Raw genomic sequence first — 27803 nt, 5'->3', positions numbered from 1 at the left:
AGCAGTCGGGTGCTCTTACCCACTGAGCCATCTCACCAACCCTGCAAAGAGGTCTTAGTAGTTAATTTTATGGACAGAGTGAAGTTGAGCTGCATAGGAATAACTTTGTCCCGTCCCATCCACCCAACAACCCTCTCTCCTTATAGCCTGTGATGGAGACACCAGTGTAAACAAAGCAGAAAAAAAAATTCCTGAGTCAGTTTTAGTCAGGTTTCAGTGGTTCTGTTAGTCACTTGGCTGCTTGCCCACAGTGTTGGGAGAACTTACCCTCTGCTGCTGGGTGAATGGGGTGTGTTAGGTTGAAATAGGGGAGGCTAGAGACTGACCTTTCTGACTCAAAGTAGATATTTACCCACTTTTTCAAAAATGCAGTTAGAGGCTAGCTAAAGGGTAAGGATAAGTTTTAGTTAGAAACAAACCCTTGGGATAAGAATTTAGGAAGATGGCTGCCAAGATGGCTCAGCGGTTAAAAGCACTAACTGCTCTTCCAAAGGTCCTGAGTTCAAATCCCAGCCACCACATGGTGGCTCACAACCACCGGTAATGAGATCTGGCACCCTCTTCTGGTGTGTCTGAAGACAGCTACAATGTACTTAGGTATAATAAATCTTTGTGCCTGAGTGAGCGGGGCCAACCGAAGCCAGCAGAACCACATGAAGGCTCACAACCATCTGCACAGCTACAGTGTACTCATATACATAAAACAAACAAATAAATCTCTAAAAAAAAAAAAAGAATTGAGGAAGAGAAGAACCCAGCTTGCATTTGTGCAGCGGTGCTTTAAAAGGAGGGGAAATGCGTAGGTGTCACGCCTGGCTTCTTGGTATCGGTCAGCTGACAACGAAGTTAGAATCTAGCTTCTCATAGAGGCTTGGAGATAGAATGCCTAGGGTTCCTGATGACTGCATCGTAAAGAAGTAGGGTTTTTGTCTGTGAGATTCTCCTGAGCTGTAGTGTTGTGCCAGGAAGCATTCGTGAATCCTGAAAAGACTACCAAGGAGCCAAATCAGATGCAATCGCATTAGGGTCTCTTTGTTTAAGTTTGAGCTCCCCCCCCCCCCCCCCCCCCCCGCTCCCTGTCTCCTACCAACGCTGACACAGTAGGAAAGTGGAGCCCTGAACCTAGTTTCAGGCAAGCATTTTTAGAGGCAAGAAGTGGGTCTCTAGTCTGGTACACATCTGATTGGGGGGCGGGGAGCGGAGAACGACGGGCGGGATTATGGCCTTTAATGCTGGAAGTCAAATCATAAACTTAACTTCTGCTTTCCTCCTGATTGGTGGTTGTTAGAAAGTGAAGTGCCAGGGGGCGGGCTTGTAACCTGGGGGTGCAGATTTGTTGGGGAGTAACCTGGAAACCGGTGCTAGGTACTGGTCTGTTAGTTTACTCGAGTTCAATCTTAGGTCAGGCTCTCTGTGATGGAGTCTGAACCCAAAAGATTGGTCAAACTTCATTGCAGGGTGTGATGGCTCAGTGTCCATGATACCAACTCTCAGGAGGCTAAGGCAAGAGAATCCATCATGGATTCCAGGCAGGCCTGCCTGGCTTACAAAGGGAATTTACGACTACCTTGGGTTACATAATAAGAGAAAGAACGAACACACTTAAAATTCTAGGGTCCCAGAGCTAATGAACCAGAAGTCGTTTGAGTATCATTGGCCAGTTAGAGACATTTGGAGACTGGATGTGTCATCAATTAGGAACTTCCTAATGGTTTTGGAGCTTGGTTTGAAAGTTGAGTTAAGGATTGCCTAACACTGATGTGGATAAATATTTAAAATGTGTGCATGTTACCCTAGAGAATAGGCATCTAAGAGTCAGAAGTCTGAAGTCAAGAGATGCCCTAATGGATAAAGGCTGTAGGGTGCCTACAAGCAAGACAGTTCACAATGTGAGGTGCCCAGTCGCATAGTGGCAAACCCTATTTCCACATCGCTGCTGGTGCCCCTCTTTTCAACAGCCTGGACCTAGCGCTCTCACTGCAGTTGCAGCTTGCTGGGCCAGGGCATGAACCCAGCTGGCTCAGGTCGTGGCTCTTGGCAATAGCAAGTACAAACAGTTCCCTTGAGCTGGGCTTGGCCGCAGTAGATCACAGCCCTGTGTGAAAGGCATCCTCAGCTTACTCGCATCCTTTGATGAACCAGGTACCAAAGCCCGGCTGGGGTACCGCAGAATGCACCTCCCAGGCTTCAGCAGCCCAGAGTCGCATGGCTGTGAAACTGAAGAAGACGCCCCTTAGTGCTGCGCCTTAACCCTCTAAATCCGGATAGAACTACAAAGACCATGAGCCCAGATAAGGGAGTGCATTGCTTTCTGGGAGCAATAGTCCTAAATGCAGAGCTCTGCTGGCGGGTCCTGCCAGGCTGGACTACATATCCCAGCATGCCTGAGCGAGTGGGGGGGGGCAGGAGGGAGGGGAGAGCCCGGGAGGATGTGAATGGGGAGGGGGCACCCGCCCCCTTCCCCCACCCTTCCCTTTAGCTGGGCAGGGGTGGGGGGAGGGGCCGGGCTGAGCTGCAGCCGCGGCGCTCCGGGAGGGCAGGGCCAGGCAAGGGCGGGACTGGCCCGAGGCAGGCGGACTGGAGAGCGGTGAAGCTAACGGGTCCAGGCGCGGGAGGCGGCGGCGGCGGCGGCAGCGGCGGCAGCTCTCTGCACGGGCGGAGGCGGCGGCAGGAGCGGCAAGCATGGCCCGCGCGGCGCCCAGCGCAGACTGAGGTGCGCGGGCGGGATGAGAGAGGGCGGGATGCGGGGCTCCCCGGGCCCCGTGCTGCCCCTACCGTTTTCTGTGCGGGCAGCGGGCTTGGCCCAGATCCAGCGGGTCCAGCCCAGCAACTTCCCTCGGGTCTGGGCGCCGTGTGGGCGGGGGTCCGATTGCCTTGGCCTCGATCGGGATCCCCGTCTTCTGCCTCTGCATATCTAACCGCTCCCAGTCTTTCAGGCGCTCCTGTAACACTCCTTGCTGGCAACCCCCAGCCTCAGCCCTTGAGTTCTCTGTCCTCGTCCACACTTCCACAGCCCAGGTGGTGGTACTTCCAGCCCCAGGGCGCTTGGGAACCTGCTCCATCCGGAATCCCCTGCCCCACTTCTCCTTGTCACAAGCTGTCTGCACCATCCTCACTTCTTTCCTCTACCCTTCGGCCTTTCCCCCACCTGGCACTGACCCCTAGCCACACTCTGTGGCCTAGTTCTCTCTAATAAGACCTGACAGCTTGATCCCCTTCCTACTTTGGAGAAACTGAGGCATGAACCCACCGGAAACTTGGTTATGGTGTGCCCGCCCTCTCTGGATGCCGGCCTGAGCACTGTCCCTTGTCCCTCTTGTTCCTTCCATCCTTTGCCATATAAGACACGTTACTTCCCTCCAGTCATGCCCCTGTGACTGAATCAAACTTCCCAGCCCCATATACAGCTCGAGTGTTCCCTGTTTAGTTCTTCCACTACTTCTGTTGTCCCTGCTTTGCACAGCCCTCCACCTGGAAAGGAGTCTCGGTCCTTTTGCTGCTCGTTCAAGTTAGCCTTTCTGCTTCTCTCTTGCCAACTGCATCCATCTCCTCCCATGTTGCCTCTTGTTTTCCATCTGTGTAGTAAGAAGAATTCAGGGAACCCTGGGGCCCCTGGGAAGTAGTCAGTCATTCCTAGTCAGTAACCCATACTCCTACCCTGTCTACAAATGTCTAGAAACTGTTTGGCCATCCCGCCTCATGCTTGGTGGGCTCAGAAGTCTGGGTTGGAAGGGACCGTTTACCTCTATGAAGATGGTGACATTGAAGGACTCTAGTCATCATTCTAAGCTAATCTGGCTCCTGTTGCTAACTTTGGAGGAGGGTTGCCCCTTCTCGGGGATGGGGTGGGGGATGCCTGCCTGAGCGCTTTGTGGAAGAAGGCACGGTTGCCTGGTTGCCTGTAGGCGGTGATCTCTTGTTTAGTTGTGGTGATTCTGAGTTGGAGAGGGAGGGAGGGTACACAGACTTGCCTGTATAATTCAGTTTTTGTTTGTTTGCTTTCTGTTTTGTCTTCCTTCAGCCGATTTTCCTTTGGGTCACACTTTCTTCCCCTGTCTCCCAGTGGGGAAGGGAGGGAGGGAAACCTGTGAGCCATCCAGGAAGGAGGAGAGTCTCCAGAAGTTTGTAAGGGTCCTGAGTGAGCAGTCTTGATCTGAACCAGATGGTTGTCTGCTTCCACGAGGTCCCTCCCATGCTCCCTGCCCCCCTTGGCTGTGAGTAGGATGCTTTTAACCTTGTAACTTGAGATTGGAGAAGGGAGGCCAGGAGGCCAACTGCGTGAATGTTTATATCCAAATGTGCAAGCTTGCCAGGGGCCTGTGGGAGTGTCGGTGCCCCCAGAGACCACTGCAGAGTTCTGTGGCCTGCTGATAAGCCCTAGTCACTCTGAGAGCCCCAAAAGATAGAACTAGTTTTGAAGAGTCACCCCGAATCAGGCATGGTGGCCACACCTGTTATGCCAGCAGCATTCAGGATAACAAGAGGATTATCATTTCAAGGGACCCTAGGCTATGTAATAAGATCTTGTCACCAAAAGGGGGGTGTCTATGAGATGGATCTTGTCACCAAAAGGGGGGTGTCTATGAGATGTACTCACCAAACAAGACTGGCGACCTGAGTTCAACCCCTGGGACCTGAATAAATTGGAAGGAGAGACTTGACTCCATAAAGGTTGCCCTTTGACCTCAGCACACAGGCCACAGCATGCACAGCTCTGTCTTTCGTGCCCTCATGTGTTTCTGTTTGAGCTCTTCCTTTAAGCCTGGTGTCAGGACAAGGATTACTTACCGCTCTGGTTCAGGGTATGGGGGAAGCAAGGCAGCTTGGTTTTTTCCTTAGGTAGAGTTCTTTTCTCAAAGGCTTGTCTCATTTTTTTTTTTAAGATTTATTTATTTATTATATGTAAGTACACTGTAACTGTTTTCAGACATCCCAGAAGAGGGCGCCAGATCTCATTACGGATGGTTGTGAGCCACCATGTGGTTGCTGGGATTTGAACTCTGGACCTTCGAAAGAGCAGTCGGGTGCTCTTACCCATTGAGCCATCTCACCAGCCCCTTGTCTGATCATGTGGGGGTGGGTGCCAGAAGAGGGTATCACATGCCTAGGAACGGGAGTTTCCGGTGGTTGTAAGGCAACTGATGTGGGTGCTGGGAACTAAAGTTGGTCCTCTGCAAAAGCAGCAGGCGCTCTTAACCACTGAGCCATCTCTCCAGCCCTGAGTTGTTGTTGTTGTTGTTCTTCTTCTTCTCCTTCTCCTCCTCCTCCTCTTCCTCCTCCTCCTCCTCCTTCTTTTTCTCTTCCTCCTCTTCCTCCTACTCCTTCTTCTTAATAGCAAGCAGGAGATAATATAGGAAATTCAGTGTGAGGAAGAGGGTGGGACATGGATTTCTTGGTTATTTTGTAGGATATTTCGTTTGCCTTGTGGTGGTTTTACGTATTTGCATTTTGTTTTGTTTTGAGACAAGGACTTACCTGTGTTTAGGCTGGCTTCAGGTTGGATGTGTGGCTGAAGATGGTCGTGAACATCTGATTCTCTTGCCCCTGCCGCAGGGGTTCTAGGGTCACTGGTGTGCACCCTGATGCCGAGCTGTGCACTTGATCTTGTGGACATTCTTTTTTTTTTTTATTATTATTTATTTATTACATGTAAGTACACTGTAGCTGTCTTCAGACACTCCAGAAGAGGGTGCCAGACCTCGTTACGGATGGTTGTGAGCCACCATGTGGTTGCTGGGATTTGAACTCTGGACCTTCGGAAGAGCAGTCGGGTGCTCTTACCCACTGAGCCATCTCACCAGCCCGTGGACATTCTTTAAATTCATCTTCATTTCTGAAATGCTTTCATCTGCCCAGTCCTTGGCACATAGTAGGTGTTCAGGAAAGTTGAAGCAGAGATTTTGTTGTTGTTTTGTTTGTTTGTTTGTTTTTCTCCAGATAGGGTTTCTCCGTGTAGCCCTGGCTGTCCTAGAACTTGTTCTGTAGACCAGGCTGGCCTCGAACTGGGAGAACCATGTGCTTTTGCCTGGTGGATTAAAGGTGTGAGCCACCACTTTCCAGCTTTGTTTTTATTTTTATTTTTTTAAAAGTAATTAATTGGAGATGTGTGCATGTAGGGTGTGTGTGTGTGTGTGTATGTGTTGATCCATGCGTGGAGGTCAGAGGAGAACTTGCGGGAGTTAGTTTGTCCCTTCTACTACATGAGTTCTGGAAATCATAGTTAGGTGGTCAGGTTTGGTTGCACGCCCCTTTGTCCACCGAGCCTTCTTGCCTGTCTTTGCTTTCATTTCTGAAATGGTATCTTACCATGTAGCCCTGGTTGGCCCTATCGTGTAGTCCGATGCAGCTTGGAACTTTCAGTGATCCTCCTGTATCTATCTCCTGATTGCTGGGGTTACAGGTTTGTACCACTGCGCCTGGCCAAGTAGGGAGGCTCAGGATTAAAGGTCTAGGGTTGGATTCTTTGTGCTTTGCAGATCTTGAAATCACCTGAAGAGTTGGTTAAGACGCATACCTGTTCCATGTTGTCAGGGGTTTTTTGTTTTTTGTTTTTTTTGATTCAGTTGGTCTGAATTTGTATTTCTCATCAGCTCCTCAGGGCTAACATTTTGAAAGACACTATCTTGAGCCATTATAGTTGCGTGGTTAGCTAATCCAGACAGGTGGATTTCCCCACCAAGGCTTGTTATGCCAGCTGTGCCTGTTAGCCTTGTTCTTTCATTCTGAAGCTGCCCAGGGCTAGGTTAAGTGAAGGGCCTGACCTGCAGGACTGGGGTGGAAGGATGTGAAGGGGCTGGGGGGTGAGGTGGGGCTGAGCTGTCAGTCCCACCATAACCACAGTTCCTTTGTTTTTGAAAAGAAGGCCTCATGACCAAACAGGATGTTTAGAAACCAGGACTTGGAAAAGGGTGGCCTCCGTATACAGTAGAGTAGTAACTGAGACAGACCCTCGTCTGTTCCATGTAGATTTTCCAGACTGAGAGGATAAGAGCGTGCCTGCCAGGGAAAGTCCTCTTATGGTTGCACACTGGACATGGTGCCTAGGAATCTGGAGTTTGGCAAATATTTTTAATCTATTTTTTAGGTCAATGAGAAATAGATATATAGGAAAATATATACAGGCAGGGATGGATCCAGGTAGGGTTAGGGAGGGGTGAAAGGACTCCTGATTTTAGCCCGTCTGTAGCGGGCTCACTGCGTGCTTGTTGAGTGTGCTCACTGCAGTAGATGCCTCAGGGTGTAGAGGAATCCTCATGGCAACATTGCAAGGTTGGCATCATTGTCAGCATTTCATATGTGAAATTTAAAGTAAAGCGTCCAGGTTTGGGGAAAGATTGTGATGTGTCAAGAGCTTGCCCTGCAAGCAGAAGGATCTGAGTTAAATTCGTAGCACCTGCATAAAGAAATGTCCAGCATGGCGCTGCGTATCCCAGTGCAGGAGGTATAGAGGCTCACCGGCCGGCCAGACCAGTCTAGTGGGTGAGCTCCAGGCCAATAAGAGACCTGCCTATTTAATCCCAGCACTTGGGAGGCAGAGGCAGGCGGATTTCTGAGTTCGAGGCCAGCCTGGTCTACAAAGTGAGTGCCAGGACAGCCAAGGCTACACAGAGAAACCCTGTCTCGAAAAACCAAAAAAAAAAAAAAAAAAAGAGACCTGTCTAAAAGAGGTGAATGCTCTGCGCATACACATACATTCATATAGACGAATTCATACAAACATAAAAACAGGCAGGGCAGGGCATATCTGCAACCCCAGTGCTTGGGAACTGAAAGTAGGAGGGTCCTGAGTTCATGGTGAGTCTGGGCTATGTTGCAAGACCCCAGTCTGAAGAAACCAAAAATAACAAAATTTAGCAAGAGAAAAGTATTTATTGCAAATTTGTTTTTATTTAATCGTAGTTTTATGTGCCATGGAGACCTAGGTGAACGCTCCATTTTTTGTTTTGTTTTGTTTTGTTTTTCGAGACAGGGTTTCTCTGTGTAGCCCTGGCTGTCCTGGAACTCACTCTGTAGACCAGGCCGGCCTCTGACTCAGAAATCCGCCTGCCTCTGCCTCCTGAGTGCTGGGATTAAAGGCGTGCACCACCACACCGGTGAATGCTCCATTATTATGCTCGGATTGAGGAAGCCTAGTAAACTGTGTAGAAATAAGATTGGACCAATAAACAAGCAAACAAACAAACAAATAAATAGGCTGGCTTGGAGCTCGAGAGATGGTTCGGTGGTTAAGAGCCTTGGTTGTCCTTCTGTAGGACCTATGTTCAATTCCCAACACTCATATGGCAGCTCCCAACTGTCTGTGACACAGGTTCCACTGGATCTGACTCCCTCACACAGACCATACACTAGATGCACATAAAAATAAAACATAAATTATTAAAAAAAAAAACTGGGCTAATGTCTGTTAGCTGCTGCTTAGCCAGTGACAGCATTACTTTTGGGGGATGGGGTGGGGTAGGGGATACACAGCAGAGGGCTTTCTTTATGGATAATGTTCCTGTGTGACAAGGTGGGCCAGAGAGCTACTCTAGGGTTAGGTAGGGGACAAAAAGGGCAAGAAGTAAGAGGAAAGAGCAAGCCAGTAAGAGATGCTGCTTCTGAGAGCTTCACTTCCGAGTATTCCTCTGGTAAGAAAGGGCTCCCCTGCGAGGTGGCAGATGGTTTGGGCCATCCCCTTTAGGGTCTCAGAGGGGATAGAACAGGAGCCAGAAGCTAGTCTCATGAGTGTAGCGTGGTCTCTAGGATACATCTGGGCTGTGCCCAGATTTCCATCCCCGAATTGTTGGGGACAGGTCTGGTGACAGAAGGGGCAGTCCCTCTAAACTGTCTTTTTGTTTTGTTTTGTTTTTGTTTTTTGAGACAGGATTTCTCTGTGTAGCCTTGGCTGTCCTGGCACTCACTTTGTAGACCAGGCTGGCCTCGAACTCAGAAATCTGCCTGCCTCTGCCTCCTGAGTGCTGGGGTTAAAGGCGTGCGCCACCACGCCCGGCTCAGACTGTCTTTTTAGAGAGTGGGTGAAACAGACATTGGAGATGCTATAAGAGACTGAACCAAACCAAAATGTGCCAGGCATGGGCGGGGAGGGGGGGTATGGGGGACTTTTGGGATAGCATTTGAAATGTAAATGAAGAAAATACCAAATTAAAAAAAAAAAAACTGAAAAAAAAAAGTGCCAGGCAAGGACTTGAATTGGTAGGTGGCAAGGGGGTTAGTGTGACAGGTTTCTGAGCCAGCCAAGGGCAGCCTGATAGGCAACCTGGTCTGGCTGGGTCATCAGGGGACAAGGAGAAGGATGATACAGAAAACAAGATAGTGCCCGAGTAAGACGTAGTGAAGGCTGGACTTGGCAGTAGGAACGGAAAAGAGGTGCCTGGGAGGGGCTGTGAAAAGTCAGTATCCTCTTCAAGAAAAATACTCAGACTCCCTGGAGTCTGACATTTTGATGCCTAAGTGATGAAGGTTGGCTCCTTTAGCTGAGGGGGACCACCCGAGAGGACGGTTACCAGGAGGCAATGTGGGCTGTTTTGTAGAAGCCAAGTGTGGCTACCAACAAACAGCAGACCTAGTATCTCCGTCAGTGTTTTACTCCTGATCCCAGGCTGTCTGAGGTTTGGTGCCTCAAGTCGCGCAGGTCCTCCAAAGTAACCTGAGAGCAATGGGGTGGGGGTGGGGGTGGGGGCCTTGTGGCCAGCACTGGAATCTGTCACCTCCTCTCCTTAGCCTAGGAGGGCCTCCTCCTCCCCCTTTGCTCCTCTCAGATTCTGTACCCCCCTCCCTTCCCATCAGCCTTTCTCTCTACCCCGAGTTCCTGCATACCCGAGTCCTTAGCCATTAAAGGGCCTGGCCCATTTCCCTGGGGACTTGTATTTTCTTGCTCTTTTCTCAGAATGCGTGTTAATAAGTCTTTCTTAACTAGTGGGGTTGAATTTGCCAAGTAGTGTTTCTTGAACAAAAGAACTTCAACGTTGTCTGCATCGACAGCATGCGGACTCTTCCTTCCCTGGTGAGCTGTCCCCATGCAGGGCTCACCAGGGACAGCTGCCTGTGTCCCCGGCCAGCCGGTCTCAAGTACTTCTCGTTGCTTATTTATAAATCATTATTGTAATTACAACATATTGTCAATCGAGCGTTCGTGTTGCCATCACAGACCTCATCTAGGGCTCTAGGGCACAGCTGGGCTTTGAGCCACCCTGGATTTCTAGCTAAGCCCCGGGGATGTTCCTTCTGTGGGACTAAGCAGGAGGGCAGGAACAGGGTCCACTCGAGTGGCATGCAGAATATTCCTGAAGATTCCCAGAGCAGAAGGCTATCTTCCTGGAGCAAAATGGTGTGTATCCATCAATTCAGATCTCTGTGATATAGTTCCCTGACTTTTACTACAGAATTGAGAGAGAAGATTGCGGGGAGGGGAGAATCGAAAATGTAGAGGCGGCAGGGGGGGGGAATGTAACTTTTGCTTCTCTTGATATGGCCCCTAAAACTGTTTAAAGATGTATTTTTTTTAATATTTATTTAGTTTATGTATACGAGTACACTGTAGACATACCAGAAGAGGGCATCAAATCCCATTACAGATGGTTGTGAGCCACCATGTGGTTGCTGGTATTTGAACTCAGGACCTCTGGAAGAGCAGTCAGTGCCCTTAACCACTGAGCCATCTCTCCAGCCCAAGATGTATTTTCTTGTTTTTAATTATGTGTCTGCCCGTGGTTGTGTGGCTGTACGTGGGTATGTGCACACAGGTGCCAGTGCCCACAGAGGTCAGTCAGTTCTAAGCTCCCTAATGTGGGTTCTGGAAACGGAACTTGAATCCTGTGTAAAAACCCGAAGGTGTTCTTAACCACTGAGCCGTATCTCCAGCCCGTGGATGCTCACCTTTTATTTGTACGATATCAATATTAATGTTGCACATATCGTTCTGGCCTAGGATATTGAAAAAGCAGCCAGGAGGTGCATTCACACCTTTGATCCCAGCACTTGGGAGTCAGAGGCACGCAAGGTTTTGAGGTCAGCCTGGTCTTCAGTGTGAGCTCCAGGATAGCCAGGGCTACACGGAGAAACCCTGTCTCCAAACAAATACATGAACAAGAAAGATGTTGACAAGCTTAAGGGCGTCCTCAGCCTGGCTTCTTCCTTCAGGTGGCTTGTCATGAGAAAGGTTATTCCTGCTGAGCTGCTGTTGGAGGCTGGTGATCAGCCTCTGTGGTGTTCTTTACCCAGCAGGCTTTGGTTTCTCCTGAGGCATGGTGTATGATGAACTGAGTCCATTTGGCACCCTTTTGTTCGGTTTTGTTTGAGACAGGACCAGTCTCATCTCAACATGTAACCCAGAGCTTTCAAACTCATTGGTTCCCCTGTGTCTGCCCCGTCTGCCGCCGCCATGTCCAGAGACATTTCTTTTCCTTTCCTTCTCTTTTGATTGGGATCAGGATGAGGATATGCCAGAGGCGTACAAAAGGCCGGCCACCTTCTGCTGCGTGGTGAGGGCTGAGGCTATCCTCAGGCAGAGGTCTCTTGGCTTCTGAAAGAGCAGCATTGTGTGGCTCAGGGGACCTGAAGGAGCAGCCCCCCACTGCTGGACCTCTCTTGCGGTGAATCTTTCAGGTGTTGGAGGAGTCCTAGCTCCGAGGAGAGGCCCCAGTCCCTCCTCAGCCTTAGCAGGTCAGCAGCCTTCAGAGGAAGAATATCAGCAACAAATACAAATAGCTAATTGGTCTAGAGGGAACTGCTCTGGCAGGAAAAATCAACAAGTTATTTGTTTCTGTGGTTAAAGGTAATGTGTAGGGGATGTTGCTGGGAGGGAAGAGGGAGAGAGGGGGATTGTGGGAATGAACCAGGCAGGAGAATTGAAGGGGTGAGACGGGGTGGGGGTGGGAGTGACCTCCTTGCTTCTGCCTCCCTAGTAGTCTAGCCCCTCCCCCACAATACCTCCCCACCCTACTCCCTCCTGCCTCTTTCCATAGGGTCCCTTTGCTTTCAAGAGGAACCTTGCAAAAGTAGACCAGTAGAACACTGAGTCTCTTGTCTCTGACCCCCATTCCCACCCATATCACGTTAAAGATGCAGTACCAGCTGTTTGGGGTACCTGGTGACTTGGAGATAAAACGCCAGGGGGAAATTAAAGTTTCCATGAGCCTGTATTGAGTCCTTGGGCTTTGCATAGAAGAGATAGCAGCTGCTCAAGGGGATGTGGTTAAAGAGGCCTGGGAGGTACTTTGCATTCAGCTCTCTTGTTCTTTGAGAAGCCAGGAAGGCCCACTGGGGTTTTCTGTGGTTGGCCATCTCTAGTTTTTCCCTGCCCCAGGGGGCTTGATATTCCTATGAACCTGTTAGCCTCTGGTTTGTTCTTCATTATCACTTAGGGGAATGCCCTGGGTGCCAGGGGTGTGGGGAAAAGATTCTAAAGATATAGTGTGTGTGTGTGTGTGTGTGTGTGTGTGTGTGTGTGTTTGTGTAAGAGCAGCAATGGCTAAGCCATTTCTCCAGTCCCAGACATGATTTTAGACTCAGAAAACTGAAGAGGGTAAGAAAGAACGGTGGACCCTGTTCTAGGGTAAGGAGGTATTTCTCAGACCCCCCTGTGAAATGGGGAGCAGATAGTTTCTGCTAAGGGGAGGTCAGCTCAAGGCCAGCGTTGTAGGCATTTGATGAAGCTATGTCCTCAGCCTCTGAGAAGCAAGACATACTTGTCCATGAAGCCTATGGGGAAACCTCTAGGATGACTGATTAATGTCAAGTGGGATTCCTCATGGCTTACATAGGGGACACCCAGTAGGCTATATTCTGGGGTAGGTGACTCTTCAACCCATACTATAATCTTGGCAACTTTTTTTTACCCCTTCTTTTGGTTTCTCAAGACAGGGTTTCTCTGTGTAGCCCTACCTATCCTGGACCTCGCTCTGTAGAACAGGCTGGCCTCAAACTCAGAGATCCTCCTGCCTCTGCTTCCCAAGTGCGTGTTCCACCACAGGCAACTCTTATCTATCCCTGATCTGTATATCACATCCCTGCCATTCATTTTATGTAGGACAGGGAGGAAAGCCGACTGCAGTCCCTTTGTTACAAACGCCTATCTACCTGGGATAGAATTATTTGGTTCTTGCAAAGAGGAAGCTACTCAATTTTGGGGCAGCAAAACTTTTTTTTAAAGATTTATTTATTATTATATCTAAGTATACTGTAGCTGTCTTCAGACACACCAGGAAAGGGCGTCAAATCTCTTATGGATGGTTGTGAGCCACCAAGTGGTTGCTGGGATTTGAACTCAGGACCTTTGGAAGGACAGTCAGTGCTCTTAACCGCTGAGCCATCTCTCCAGCCCTGCAGCAAAACTTTATACTTCAGGGTTGAGTTTTGTAGGGTGCACACAAAATATAAATACCCTGAACTCCCTACAGTGCTGTGTGGCTCAAGGCAAATCACTGTTCCCTTCTGGAATTCAGAATTGACATGTAAATAAAGATTTCAGGGGGCTACTGAGAAATTCGCTCTCAGGCCATCTGGTCAACCCAACAGAGGCATGCCACATTCTGAGTAGGAAGGTAGAGTGGGAGCCCAGAATGCACTGTGCGGTCCAGAAACGTCTGGGAGTTGGTTCGATCTTTCTCTTTACCTTCATGGCTGCATTAAGCAGCAGACAGGCAGTTCTGGCTTCTGTGGAGAAGATAGACTCCTAAAGCCAGAGGAGCTGCTGCTCTGTTGTGAGTGCCTTACTCCATCCCCAGTCCTTACTGAAGTCTGGGGTTCAGGTAGAAAGGCTCACCCCTCTCTTAGGCTGGCCCTCCATAAGTCTTTTTTTTTTTTTTTTTTTTTTTTTTTTTTTTTTTTTGGTTTTTCGAGACAGGGTTTCTCTGTATAGCCCTGGCTGTCCTGGAACTCACTTTGTAGACCAGGCTTGCCTCGAACTCAGAAATCCGCCTGCCTCTGCCTCCCGAGTGCTGGGATTAAAGGCGTGCGCCACCACGCCCCGCTTCCATAAGTCTTGGAAGCTAATTCTAAATGGTTCTTATTTATTCAAGTTTTCTGTTGTTGTGTTTGGTTTGGTTTATTTGTTTTACAAGACAAGGTTTTCAAGACTGGTGTAGCCCTGGCTGGCCTGGAACTTGCTCTGGAGACGAGGCTGGCCTGAAACTCAGAGATCTGCCTGCCTCTGCCTCCTGAGTGCTGGGATTAAAGACCTGCACCGCCACCAGCACCCGGCTTCTCTCTTCTTCTTTGCACTCAGCTCTGCTCCAGTCAGGTTTTCCTTAAGTCCATGTGGGAGTTGGGAATCACAGATGGATCACAGCAGGTAGACGATCTGCCAGGATTTGAGAACCTGCCTGGCATGGGCATCTCAGAAGAGGAGGAAGGTGTGAGAGGAAGGGCTACGAATATAAAGGTGTAAAGTCCGAACACACATACCCCCCAAAAAAGCATAGAGAAGCACAGCATAAACTTTCTTGGTTCTTTATGCAAAGAGGTGGGACAGATAACTAAAGGCTGTGGCCAGACAGGGCCTCCGTGCCCCACCCCTCCAAGGAGGGGGAGGCAAGCTTTTGTGCTGGACTGGTCACAGAGGATTGTGTCTGCCCGAAAGTGTGGGAGGGCTCATTCGCTGCAGCTTGGCAGCTTGCTTAGGGGTCAGTGTGATAAGGAAGAAACAGCTCGCTTGGTTTTTACAGGCAGACAGCTGCCTGCTCTGGGCAGCCCAACCGTTCCTGACAGTCCATTGTGCGGCTCCTCTGGCTCTTCTGAAATACACAGCCTCTGGCTACAGCCCAGCTGGGTTTCCCTGCCTGGCTGCTAGCTTCCTTTCCCATCTGGGGTCAGCTGAGGTCTTCACTGTGAGGTGACTCAGCCAGTTCTGAGCTTGATCTAGAAGTCTGAAGCCACCCTAGGTGGGAGGTCAGGGCCTTCAGCTTGAATGGCAACTCCCACATCTACCTGCCTCACTTTACATTGTTTAGTGCCTGTCTTGTCTAAATCTGTTATTATTGTTTTATTTAGGTATGATTGGGGGTGGGGAAGGGGTCAGCACTTGTCCCACGGCTTGCATGTGGAAGTTAGAGGATACTAGTGTGGTCAGTTCTCTCCTTCCATCTTTACATGGTTTCAGGGATGGAATTCAGATTGTCAGGCTGGAGCAATAAGTGCCTCTACCCACTGGTTTTGCTTTGATGTTTAAGGTCTCATTCCATAGCTTAGGACCTGGACCCTTCTAATTTTGGACAAGATTGTCCTTAAATGACAATGGCCTGTGTTCTTCTGTCCTCTGTCTCCTAAGTTTGTTTGTTTATTTTGTTTTGTTTCGGTTTTTTTTTTTTTTTTTTTTTTTCTTTTGATTACAGGTGTCTTGGCTTGGCTTGTTTTGGTTTTAAGGTCTCTGCTGTTCAGACCTGAGGACAACTTGCCTTTGGGGATTCCTCCCTCTGCTCTGGAACATTATTAGGAGGTGTGGCTGTTTGTGGGTGGGGTGCGTTTACATTTTAGAGATTACTTGAAATTCCCCGTGGAGGTGAAGTTTGAGAGGATCTCTTTAGTAGATCTGGGATGTCTGTGGTGAGGAATGACAATTGTTTGAATAGAATGGACAGCTGCAGATGTGGAGTGAAGTAGGAAAAGGAGGGAGAGAGGCTTACAGAGTCAAATCAGTTAGACTTTAGATTGGCTAGTCACAGGTGATTCAACATTGCATGGTGAAATGAATGATCGAGCCCCTTTCCCAGAAACTAGGAAGACAGAAAAGGAAAGGGGCCTAGATCATGTGTGAGTTTGTTTGAGGCAGTTGAAGACCAAATAGGGTAGTTTGGGGTGCTATAAAATATATCATTTAAGATGCAGTATCCAGTCAGACATGGTGGTGGATGTATTTAATATCAGCACTCAGGAAACAAAGGCAGGAGGCTCCCGAGTTCGAGGCTAGCCTAATCCACATAGTGGGTTTCAGGCCAGTGAGAGTTATAGTGAAACCCTGTCTCAGAAAGCAAAAGAAACAACAACAACAAAAAAGGCAATATCCAGGAGTTAATGGATGGATGGATGACCCAAAAGTTAGTTAATGAATGTTGGCTCAGGCATTTGGTAGCATTATTTGAAAAACCAGCAATGATTCTTATTGTTTTGGAAAAGACATCCCTCCACATTATAGACTGTATCTAGAATTATATTTCTTTACATTTTTTCCCCTTTTGGTGCTGGAGCTTGAACCCAGGTCCTTATTTATGCATGGGAGGCAAACCTGCTACCAGTGAGCTACATGTCCAGCCAGCCCGAATCATACTCTTTTGTCTTTGACAGCATCATCTGGTTTAGGGTATTATGGTTTGGCTAGATATCAAAGGGCACGGATACTGGGGATGTGACCCAGTGATAAAACCTCCTGCCTTATGTGCTCAGGGTCCTACTTCAGTTCCTAGAAGAAGTGGGGAAGGTGCATTTGGTCTCAGTTCCCAGAAGAGGGGAGGGGACACAAACACATCTTTTCCTGTTGAGTTTTCCCTGTGGTTGGGGCATTCTGGCAGCGGGTACTGCGATCTCAGGCCTCTCTAGAAAGTCACACACACAAGAGCCACCTTTAAGGAGTGCAGGTGTGAGTAGTGGCCCTGGTTGGAAAAGAACTTTGGTCCTAGCCAGAACCAAGATATTACCAGGAATCCCAGAGTGTCAGCTCCCAGACCACTGCTGCTCTTGTGAGCCTCTGAGCTGGACTGACCTATGAAACACATGGTATTGAAGTGTAAGTTCAGGACGTTGTTTTTAGGTAAGATAACAAGTGATACAATTAAGGGGCTTTCTAAAATTGCTTAAGAAATGAAAAATGATTGTGCATGTATATGAGACTGCATCAGTTGGACCTCAATTATAAAAATCTACCTTGCTGCGACTGGAGAGATGGCTCAGTGGTTAAGAGCCCTGGCTGCTCTTCTAGAGATCCTGAATTCAATTCCCAGCAACCACATGGTGGCTCATGACAATTTAAAATGGGATCTGATGCTCTCTTCTGGCACACAGGTATACAGGCAGATAGAGCACTCATATACATTAGATAGATAGATAGATACATACATACATACATACATACATACATAAATACATAGATAAAGGAGTTGGTGATACATGCTTTTGATCTCAGAACTTGGGAGGCAGAGACAGGTAAATCCCTGAGAGTTCCAGGCCAGCCTGGTCTACATAGCGAGTTCCAAGATAGCCAGAGCTACATAATTACATAATAGAGAGACCTTGTCTCAAGCAAAAAAAAAAAAAAAAAAATACCCACCTCACTTACCCAGACTTGATGGCACACAAGTGTAATCCCAGCACTTGGGAGCCAGAGGCAGAGGCATTAGCTGTTCAAGGCCACCTTCAGTCACAGAATCAGTTTGAGACCGATCTGGGATACATGAGACTGTCTCAAGAAGAGAAAGTGCACTTTGATTAAAGGGAAACTGTTGGTTCACATTCCTGATGATTGGCCCCAGCCTCTCAGCAGCCTTCTCGAGCTTGCCAGAGAGAATCCTAAACTGAGACTCATGCTCAGTCCTGGCCTAGCCAAGTACTGGGCTGAGTGCATTTGGTGCTCTACTGGCTGGGCCTGGCTGATTTGCGTGACATCGAGGAATTTGAAGAGCGTTGAGTCTCTAAAGGAAATCTGCTCATTGCTCATTATGAAGACATTGTATATTAAAGTGTCCGGTGTGCATTTGGGTCCATGGAGACCTCATGATAGCTCTGTGACCTAATACATCAGTAACCACTGTAGGTAAATGTCTTGTGTTTGTTACCATTTATTAATTTACCTTTTTAAAAACTGAATGCTAGTGGGTTGGAGAGATGGCTCAGCGGATAAAAGCACCGACTGCTCTTGCAGACGTCATGAGTTCAATTCCCAGCAACCACATGGTGGCTCACAACCATCTGTAATGAGATCTGATGCCCTCTTCTGGGGTATCTGAAGATAGCTACAGTGTATTTATATATAATAAATAAATAGGCTGAGTGAGCGGGGCTGTAGCAGGTTGGAAGAAAAAAAATTGAATGCTAGTGTTAAGCATTGGTAGTGCACACCTTTAATTCCAGCACTTGGAAGGCAGAGGCAGGGGCATCTCTGAGTTCAAAGTCAGCCTGGTCTACAGAGTCAGTTCCAGGCCATCTAGGACTACAAAGAGAAACCCTGACTTCAAACACCAAAACAACAATGACAACAAGAATAATCGAATGCTAGCAAGGACACTTCTGTGATCACAGGACTCGGAAGATGAAGGCTAGAAGATCATGAATTCTAGGCCAGCCTAGACCACATAGGAGTTCAGGTCAGTCTCAACTCTATAGCAATAACCTCTGAAAATAACCAAATGTTAGCAGGGCATGTTAGCACATTCCTGTAGTCTGGGCACTTGGGAGGAGGCAGAGGCAGGAGGATCGAGAGTTAAAAAGCCAGCCAGGGTGGGATTTTGTTGAAAATGAATGGTGGACTTTCTTAAAACAAAGCCCCAAGAAGGTGAAGAACTAAGATAAGAACCAGTGTAGCCCTGGAGGGGTGGCAATTTTTAGGGGAGGAGCCACCTCCCTGTCCTGATGCTCATTCAGCGTCATTATTCCCATGCACTCTACAAGAAGAAGCTAACAGGCCGGTTATAGCAAATGATTCCTTCCTCCTGAGGCGCAGCATAGACTCTGTGGTGGCAGGTGTCACAAAGGAATATGTCTGACATGGGGACCCTTGCTGCTGATGGCTTCAACCAGGTCCCAGGAAATAGGATTTGGCCCAGCTCTGCCTGCATTCTACTCTGAAGCCAGCTCTCTGTCCCAATGCCCCACCCTCTATGTTTATTATTGCAGTATCAGGATGTGGCTGTAGGGATATTGTACTTTCTAGAATTTTCTGGGGATTTCCTACTGGGGACGTTGTGCCCCTCTGGTGTCTTTGAAATAGAACATCCAGGACAGTGGGACAGATTTGAGCAGAGATGATACAAGCGCCCCTTGAGCCTCAGTTCTCTGTTACTTCCAATCAGAGAGATTTTTGAACCAGCTTGCCTCAGCCAGGAAATTCTGAGATCTCAGCAGTGTGCCCTAGGTTTTTAGCTTCAGGCTTGGCAAGAGGAGACCTCAAGCTCAATCTTGAATAGGCTTCTTGCCTTAGCCTGGACCCCAGGCGCAGAAAGAGAACATTCCTGTGAGGGACTTTGGTCTATTTGAGGACACGAAATTTTATATTAATACTGTGCTGGGGGACAGGACCCGGGAACGCCAGAGCAGTTCTCACTAGCTCCTCCATTCTTACACAGTGAGGTAGGCTGTTCTGAGTGTTGTTCTGAATTCCTCGTTCATTATACCCATTTCCCTGGCATGAATCTTTCCTTCTCTCCCAGTGTTGGTTGGCAGCCAGTTCTTTCCACCTGCGCAGCCTGCCAGATCTGCATGTTCATTCTACTTGCCTGCCTCGCTCTGTGCTCAGTGCCTGGCTCAGTCCCTGGTCTCCTTAGGCTTACATGCAGAATCTCTTGCTGGCGGTGCATCGTCCTCTGAAGTTCACAACAGTTACATATTTAATCTTTGATAGGAGTTTGTTAGATTAGCAGAGGGAGGGCAGCCATTGTCGAGCTCACTGCACAGATGAAGGTCCTGAGGCTAAATCGGAAAGGTGTGATTTGCCTAAAGACACACAGCTGTGTAGCAAAGGCAGCCCTGGAGGGCTGGGATGGAGGTCTTTTTTGTTTGTTTGTTTTGCTTCTTTTTGATATGAGGCCTTATGTAGCTTGAGTAGGCTACAAGCTAACTATGTAGCTGAGGAGGACCTTGAACTCCTGACCCTTCTATGTAACTATTGCAGCTGGGTGCTATCACTCTCTGCTAGGTCTTTTGTTTCCTACTGTTGACTATAAAATGTCAGCCCTGGGCTTAGAAGGCTCAGTTGGAAAAGTGCCTGCATGATGACATGAGTTGGGATCCAAGCATCCTGTTTTTATTTTAAAGCCGGGAGTACACAGCACGTATAACGTTAGTCGTGGTGCATGTGTGAGGCAGGTGGATCCTTGCAGCTTGCTGGCTCCCAGTCTTGCCAGTTAGCTGGTATGTGATAGAGTCAGCGAGAGACCCTGTCGTAAAATAAAAGAGAGCAGTAGAGGCAGACACCCACTGTCACCCTTTGGCGTCCTCACACATAATTATTGAGGTGCTCCTGCCTTATGAGGGAAGACAAAGGCCCCCCCCGAAAACACTCAATGGACCCAACTCTGTGATGCTCCCAGGTCACCTGTGTTGGAAGTCCTTGACATAGATGATAAAGCCGTTGTCAGTGAAGCCGTTGTCAGTGGACTGAAGTCTGTGTCCCCAGTCCACACCGGTGTCAGCATTCGTGCCTGTCATTTTGGATGCCATTTTGGCAAGGAGTTCAGAACTTAGGATAGATCCAGGAACATGGGTCATCCTTGAGGGTTGGCAGTGGGGACAGGGAGGACCCCTTTCTTCCTGCAGCCTGGGTTTTTCTCACCTGGAGGTGAGGGTCAGAAATAAGGGGAAGGTCTCCTTTGTGCCTTCTCATAGCAGCGGATGCTGCCACTTTCCACAAGTGGGAAAGTGATATCTTAGCAACCAGGAGCCTCATGGAATGGGTCACGGCATATCATCAGCTACTCAGTGAAGAGGAAGACTGCCAGAAGAGAGAGAAGTAAAAATTTAAACTGGGCCTCTGCCTCACCCCATCATCTAGGGATGAACTAATATAGAAAATCTGAGCACAGGGCAGAGGGGCTTCAGAGAGCCCCTTGTAGGTGGTTCTAGAACGTACGTACCACATGGCCGCCTGTCAGAAAAGTCTATGTTCTCTTGCTTGCTTGCTTACTCTCTCTTGCTCTCAGTCTCCAGTTCTGGCTCTGTTTCTAAGCAGGATCTCGCTGTGTAGTGCCTGCTGACCTGAAATTCGCTGGGTAGACCCACACTGGCCTTTGATTTTCAGTGGTCTCTCTAAGGCATAGAGATTACAGGCATGTGCTACCACACCCTATATTAAGAAAATGTTGACCGGGCGGTGGTGGCACACACCTTTAATCCCAGCACTTGGGAGGCAGAGGCAGGCAGATTTCTGAGTTTGAGGCCAGCCTGGTCTACAGAGTGAGTTCCAGGACAGCCAGAGCTATACAGAGAAACCCTGTCTCAAAAAAACCCAAAAAAAACAACCAAACAAAAAAAAAATGTTGAAGGTCTCTGCTGGCAAAATGGTGACTGAGTAAGGGCCCCAACTTTAGTCTCTCTTTCTCTTTTTTAAAAGCTCTTCACATTTTAATTCTTAGTGCACAAAGACTAGCATGATCTGTTCCACTTGGCAGACAGTCGAATAACCCATTCAAAGTCGCTTGGTCCAACTTAATGACGCCTATGTCCTTTACATACCAATTGGGGCGCTGATGGCACATGTTCAGCCTTATTTGTGGATCAGACCATGGCGGTTAGAGTGAGAACCCTGGCCCGACTTCTGTGGGGGACTCTAGTAGAGCTGCTGGTGACCCATCTTGCCTTCAGATGCCCAACGAGGAAAAAGGCTCTAGTCTCTTCCATTCCTTTCCCTGAGCTGCCTCTACTCCAGAGGGGCATGGATGTAAATCGGGCTGGGGAGGTGGGGGTGGGGTGGGGTGGGGTTAATATTGCTTCTCTTAAAGCATCTGGTCCTAGCCTGAGTGCAGACATCTTTTGAGTTTCTATTAGAATAGCTACCACAGGCTGACCTTTTCAAAAGTCTTTACTAAATATAAAAGGGGAACAAAAGACAGCTAAAGATAGGGTGTTCAGAGAATACTGCAGCCTGGCCCACGGAGTATAAGTTACCAGTCTGTTCCAAGGATTTGGACCCTGTTTTGATTTGTCACTGCCTGGAGACAGCCACCTCTAAGGCCAACGTGCTGGTTGGCTTCACCCTCTGGCCTAGTGACAGTTTGTCTCCTGTCTAGACACCCTCAGTCACCCATACCCTTGCTAACCTTGGCTTCTGCTCTACCTTCCCCTACCTAGCCAGGGCTTGTTTGCTTTGTGTGGGGGAGGTGGGGAGGCGGGGGGCTCCTTCCTTGGTCTGCCAGGAGATTGGCATTTACATGGCTGTGCCTTTTGGCAGTGTCCTCTGCTGAGTAAGCCTTCACTGCTATACTTACTCTTGACACAGTGCTCAAGCCCTGGGTAATCTCACAAGCTGCCAAATGAAAGGGCTGGTGGTTCTTCACCAACCGATGTTGGCAGGAACTGCAGCAGCCTCCCCACCAGGTTCCTTCCTCCCACTGTGCCACAAGAATAGAAACTGATAAGAAGTTGGCTTGGTTGGTAGGTGGGTTGGGTTGGCAGAAGGATTTTTTTTTTTTTTTAGATTTAGAGGGGTGGGGGAAACGTGCTTTGAAGTCATACGGTCTTGATGAAGGAAGTAGATAGGAGCCTGACCACAAAGCTAAATTTCCAGCCTACAGTGCTGTTTCCTGCCTTTGATTGGATGGGGCCCAAGAGCCAGATATGTTTCTAGAGTCCAGACCGTTGCTCAAAGGATACAATACCTTCTACAAGCCAGACTTTCATACAGAGTCACAAGAAACCCAGAGAAACTCTGGCTCAGGGGATGTCAAAACAGGATGCTTTTTCCTTTTTTTTTTTTTTAAACAAGAGGGATTAAATATTGTGTATAGATATACACATTTGTAATCTAGCACTTGGAAGTATGAGGCAGGAGGATCACAAATTTGAGGATACTCAGACTATACCAGCAAAATCCTGAGTCAAAAAGAGGGGAGAAGTTAGCTTGTCAGAGGCAGAATGTTCTTCTTATCCCAAAGCTAGTATTAGAACTCTTCAAAGTGGGGCTTCCCCCCACCCCTCCCTCCTCCCTCCTCCCTCCTCCCACCTCCCTCCTCCCTCCTTTAAGACAGGATCGTACCATGCCCCTTTGGCTGGCTTGGAACACACTATATAGACTAGAATGGTTTTGAACTCCTAGATTTTTTAGCTGTGGAAATTGTTCTGGAGCATTTCGAGAGCATCGGTTCTCCTTCCCTAGATACATATTGCCTGGAGTTGTTGGTATATGAGCCCACTGCCATGTGCCACCAGCCCTGGATGGGTTCCGGCAGGCCTAAGCCTTTTCCAGTACTTGCTTGTAGTATACACCTGTCATACTAGCACATAGGAAATAGAGGCAGGAGAATCAGGAGTTCAGGATTATCTTTGGCTGCATAGTGAATTAGAGGCCAGCCTATGCCATAGATGACTGTTTCAAAAAACAAAACCAGAAGGTGGAGAGATGGCTCAGCAGTTAACCTAGCTGGGCAGCACTTAGGAGGCAGAGGCAGACAGATTTCTGAGTTCGAGACCAGCCTGGTCTACAAAGTGAGTTCCAGGACAGCCAGGGCTATACAGAGAAACCCTGTCTCAAAAAAACAAAAACAAAACAAAACAAACAAACAAAAGATGTCAACTTAACAACTACTTATAACTCCAGGGATATGACAGCCCTCCCTTTGACCTCCTCAGATAGTATCATAAAGTTGCTCTCTCTCTTTCTCTGTCTGTCTGTCTCTCTCTCTCTAATACACACTCACACACACACACACACACACACATATCTTTTTTAAAAAGCCCACCCAAGCCGGGCGTGGTGGCGCATGCCTTTAATCCCAGCACTCAGGAGGCAGAGGCAGGCGGATTTCTGAGTTCGAGGCCACCCTGGTCTACAGAGCGAGTTCCAGGACAGCCAGGGCTACACAGAGAAACCCTGTCTCGAAAAACCAAAAAAAAAAAAAAAAAAAAAAGCCCACCCAAACAAAAAAGATTTAGCAATTTTTTTTTTTTTTTGAGACAGGGTTTCTCTGTGTATCCCTTGGCTGCCCTGGAACTCTCTGTGTAGACCAGGCTGGCCTTGAATTCACAGAGATCCGCCTCCCTCTGCCTCTGCCTCTGCATTCACCTCCATTCCTGATTTAGGAATTCCTTAGTGTTGAAATCCAGGAAGAGCTCTACCTGTCCCACCTACCGTTTTTTATGAATCATCATGGCTGGATTGGGTAATTTAGATGAACAATTGCCTGTGGCCCTACCTGCTGGCTCTTCTTTCCTCGGTTGTACATCCTTGCTGAGAATTGTGGTGTGGTAAGGCCTGTGACCGTCGGATTCCTGACCAGTGGGCACATGGACACATGGCCGGGTAAGCAGCGGAGCGACAATCTGCCCTGCCTGCTTTGATCCCCTTTCTCCCAGAGTGAGTGTTGGGATGTGATCAGGTTTCATTTTCTGTGTGTCTGTCTCTATCTAAAGCGCCTCACCGCATCATCAGTGCCGGCCAACAATCCTCTTGCCTCTAGCTCCTGAGGGATTTGGGGTTTATATCACCACACCTAACTCATTCTTTGACCTTTTAATCTTCCCAAACCAGCAGAAAGAATCTTTGTGGATTTGGGAAGGGAGGGGTTAGGGAACATCGGCCTCACGAGTTTCTACTCTAATGGAGATAAAGCACGGTCCTTCCCTTCAAGGAGAACCGTCACTTGTTCATGAAGGCCTGGCTCTGCGCTCAGTGTTAATGTTCCACAAGTGTTTATGTGTCTGGGAAAAGGCCTGGAAACACATCACCAGCTCCATAAAGAGAGTGAGAACTGGAGCGCCAGTCTTGAAGACGGGTTGTTCCTTGCCCTTCCTGGAGGAAGCCTGGCTAATAAGAGTTAAGGACTCCTCAGAACAGAGCAAACTCCTGCTCTGTTGCTTTGCTCCTGGACCAAGGAAGCTGATATCGTTGCTGTTCGAGAGGAGCCACAAGGCTTGGTGGAGGGAAGAGTGATACGGCTTAACAGGGAAGGACGTGCTAGGGCAGGCTGGCTGCCAGCCTTGGTGTGGAACCAAATAAATACTTCTTGAATGATCTCACACTCCGCTGCTTTCCCCCCATGAGTCAGAGCAGTCCCTGGGAGGTGGGAAAGCATGGGAACGAGGACTGGAGCTTTTCTGTGGCTCTTCACTGGGCTGCGGTCAGTCCTGAAGTGACCAACAGCTGTAGCCCCTAATGCTTCAAACCCCGTCAAAAATGAAAACCAGAAAGTACCCTAGTTTCTTTATCTTTTTTTTTTAAAGGTTTATTTATTTAATGTATGTGAGTACATTGTAACTGTCTTCAGCCACACCAGAAGGGGACATTTGATCCCATTACAGATGGTTGTGAGCCACCATGTGGTTGCTGGGAATTGAACTCAGGACCTCTGGAAGAGCAGTCAGTGCTCTTAACCACTGAGCCATCTCTCCAGCCCTAGTTACTTCATCTTGAAGAGGCTGTAGCCAGGTGTTACTGCTCAATGAAGGTGTTCAGAAAGCTCAGGTGGGCCGGGCGTGGTGTCGCACGCCTTTAATCCCAGCACTTGGGAGGCAGAGGCAGGCGGATTTCTGAGTTCGAGGCCAGCCTGGTCTATAGAGTGAGTTCCAGGACAGCCAGGGCTACACAGAGAAACCCTGTCTCGAAAAACCAAAAAAAAAAAAAAAAAGAAAGAAAGCTCAGGTGGCAGATGAAAACCTCAAGTCTGGGCCACGCAAGCTTCTGTCTGGCTTTTCTTCAGCTAGCATTTCTTCAACTTAATTTCTACTTCTTCTAAAAACCCTTGGATTTCTCTCCTTCAGTCTACAGCCATACTCTGATTGTGTCCTGTCTCATGTGATTTCTCCCCCTCTCCTGCCTTTAAAGTGTCTATGCATCTTCTGGTTCTCCTCACATCTCCTCATGACCTCAAGGGGAACCCTCCTGGCTTTCCTAGAATCCTACTGTTGACTTAATGACTAGAGAGCTACAGGCGTGAGATGGGTCTCGGGGGAACTATGTAGAATCTCTGTGGCGGCTGGGCTAAGAGCTGACAATCTGCCCCACAGGGAGCATATGGCTTCTGTTCTATGTAGGAATAAGGGTCCACCAAGGCATATCTGCCTCTGAGATCTCTGTGTTCCTGGAAGCCCGTACCTATCACCATGGGGTAACAGTGCCTGTGATTGGTCAGAGCAAGACTGCTTCCCCTGGGGGAGATTGTTCTCAGGGTTGGAGAGCTGATTGACCTGGCGTGGGGTCAACTAGTGGGTTATGTGCAGGGCTTCTGCCTCAGGATGCTCTCCAGGGTCGTGGGGATGTAGGCTAGGAATTCCCCACATTGAGTTGAAGCTAGGTGAACTGTGGTCCTCAGTTTGCTCCACCCAGGATGGCAGTTGGTGTACTGGGAGCCTTAGGCTTCTGATATTTTCAGGACATCCTTTGAAAGGATGACAGTCTCACCTTATAGACAAGGGTCTAGATCAGAGAGGTCAAATGGTTACATGGGGGACCAGTGGCAATGTCAGAATGTGGATTCAGATGTTGCTAGGTAGGAAGGCTTTGAGCTTAAGTGGATAGAGGAGCCATCTCTTTTTAATGCCAGCTCCTCAAGAGACTGAGGCAGAAGGACCTGAGTTTGAAGCATTCCTGGGCAACTTAGTCTTAATTGTTGGGGGAAAAAGCTGCTGCCGATAGCTAGATGCTATGGTTAGCATGTGTATCTCCCTACTACCAAGTGATTAAAAACAATTAGAGAAAACTCTTCCTTCTGTATTCTGGGGACACACAAGTGCGAGGCAGAGTGTAATTATCCATTCGTATCTTCCTATTTACAAGAATATTTCAGATGGACCTGCCAGCACACGCCTGTGATCCTGGGATTTCAGGGTTATCCTCAACTACATAGTGAGTTCTAGGCCACCATGAGACTTTGTTTCAACAACTAAAAATGGGGTGTAATTGGGGTGTCCGTAGGTTGATAGAGGACTTGTTTGGCATATATAAAGCCCCAAGTGTCTTAGCCCTCCTTGTAGTCCCAGCACTTGGGAAGGAGAAGCAGGAGGCTGAGCAATTCAGGAGCGTCCTTGGTGACAAAGCTAGTTCGAGGTTAGCCTGAGGTACATGAAAGAAACCCTATCTCCAAATAAGGTTTCAAAACTATTTTTGTAGTCAGTGTTTTTCTGATTCTTGTAGTGTAAGGTTATTTATACAGAGATGATAGACAGTTGGGCAAACATTTACTAATACCTACTCTAATAGTTTTTTTTATCTGTATGGGTATTTTGCCTGTGTGTCTGCCTCTGTATCACATGTGTGCTGTGCTGAGACCACTAGATCCCTGGAACTGGAGTTACGGAGGGTTGTGAACTGGGTGTCGGAAACTGAAATCTAAGTACTCTGGAAGAGCAGCCAGTGCTCTTAACAGCTACCTCTCTCTCTCTCTCTAGCTGCCTTAATGCCTGATCTGTCTAAGACTATACTGGGTCAGACAGTAGGAAGAGATGATGGATTGTAATACAGTTACTATGCCTTTAAGTTAATATATTTAATTTTGAGATGGAGTCTCACTGTAGCCCAGACTGGCCTGAGACTGACTATAGTTCAGGCCATAGATTTTATATTTTAAGTGAGAGAGGTATAACTAACTCTCTCTCTCTCTCTTCTTGTAGTTCTAGTTTAGACTCAATAAATGTGGGCTAGATATCACTTGTGATTCGAATGAGTTCATATCCCAAGAGGGTAAGGTATGATTGGACAAAAGCCTGGTTTTGAGATCTCTGGATGCTGTTTATGATCACGAGTGCGACCTTGGCCTCATGCAAGAGGTGATGGCTAAAGTCTGAAGTGTTGTGTAGGCATGCCACAGGAATGCAGGCTCTCGGCCTGGAAAAGACAGGGTGCGCAGAAAGAAGAAGCACCGAGGCCAGACCCTTCAGAACGCAAGGAGAGACTCCGTAAAAAGCAGAAGGAAAGAGAGAGGTCCGGAGAGACGAGAGACTGTGTTTATAGTTAC

The 27803-nt window shown here is 48.2% G+C and overlaps 1 protein-coding gene across 2 annotated transcripts in view; it reads left to right on the top strand.

Moving 5' to 3' along the window:
* The first annotated feature begins 2483 nt into the window (after nucleotides 1-2483).
* Nucleotides 2484-27803, top strand: part of St3gal2 (ST3 beta-galactoside alpha-2,3-sialyltransferase 2) — a 57776-nt gene continuing 32456 nt past the window's right edge. For both annotated transcript variants that reach the window (XR_015048597.1, XM_085843575.1), the window contains exon 1: nucleotides 2484-2713. The gene's annotated coding sequence lies outside the window, so the exon portion shown is untranslated. The remainder of the gene's footprint in view (nucleotides 2714-27803) is intronic.

Source organism: Mus caroli, unplaced genomic scaffold (assembly GCF_978045245.1).
Source record: "Mus caroli unplaced genomic scaffold, Mus_caroli_1 scaffold_10, whole genome shotgun sequence".
Taxonomy (NCBI): domain Eukaryota; kingdom Metazoa; phylum Chordata; class Mammalia; order Rodentia; family Muridae; genus Mus; species Mus caroli.
Note: the sequence above shows the minus strand (reverse complement) of the source record. Positions and strands in the feature narration are given on the sequence as shown.